Below are 849 nucleotides of genomic sequence, written 5' to 3' on the forward strand. Positions count from 1 at the left end.
GCTTAGGTCGTATATCGCTGTGAATATGTCGACTCATTTCGGCGTGCGCCCACTCTGTGCGTTGTAGCGGGTGGCCGGAACTACAAGCAGCGAGTGCCTCGTAGCGTGTTGCGTGCTGCTGGGACCTACCGTTGTCTCTTTTCCCTCCCTAACTAGATACGCTACGAGGCGCTTTTCGCGCGGGAAATTTAATCCACACCGGCTACGTTGTTAGATTACGCTGCCTTAAATTCTAGAAACACATTTCCTCGTCTCGCGGCGTGTGCAGCGACCAGACAAAAGAGGCGCTACAAAAACTGCGTGTTGTCCCGGTGTGGCCATGTTCCGTGGAGGGGGTAGCGGGTGAAGAACGAGCGTTGCGGGTTGCCATACCTGTATGCTGCAGGCGCTGCTGCGTGACAGACATAGGCATTTAAATGTCGTCCAGTACACGTTCTGTTTTTACTCTCGACACTACCTTTTGACAACTTGTTAATCTCGCTCTTGCCCTCCGGATGGTACTGACATTGCTGGATTGGTGATTATATATATATATATATATATATATATATATATATATATATATATATATATATCAGATAAGGGTATTCTGGAGTAGGATTGGTGTGTTCAATTAAATCATGAAGACACATTACGGAGAAAAAGTGAATACAAAGTTTTTGGGAAAAACGCCGACTTCCGACAAAAGCCACGAACGAAAATCGTAAAATAATTAATGTTTATTTAAAATGAAAAAAAATTATTATATGACGATATCTGTTAGAAGAATGGGTCAAGCTAAGCTTCAGGGAGTCAGTGGGAACCCTTTTATACACTTTACATGACGGTTACTTTACATGACGGTTTTAT

This window comes from Schistocerca cancellata, chromosome 3, assembly GCF_023864275.1.
Source record: "Schistocerca cancellata isolate TAMUIC-IGC-003103 chromosome 3, iqSchCanc2.1, whole genome shotgun sequence".
In the NCBI taxonomy this organism is placed as follows: Eukaryota; Metazoa; Arthropoda; class Insecta; order Orthoptera; family Acrididae; genus Schistocerca; species Schistocerca cancellata.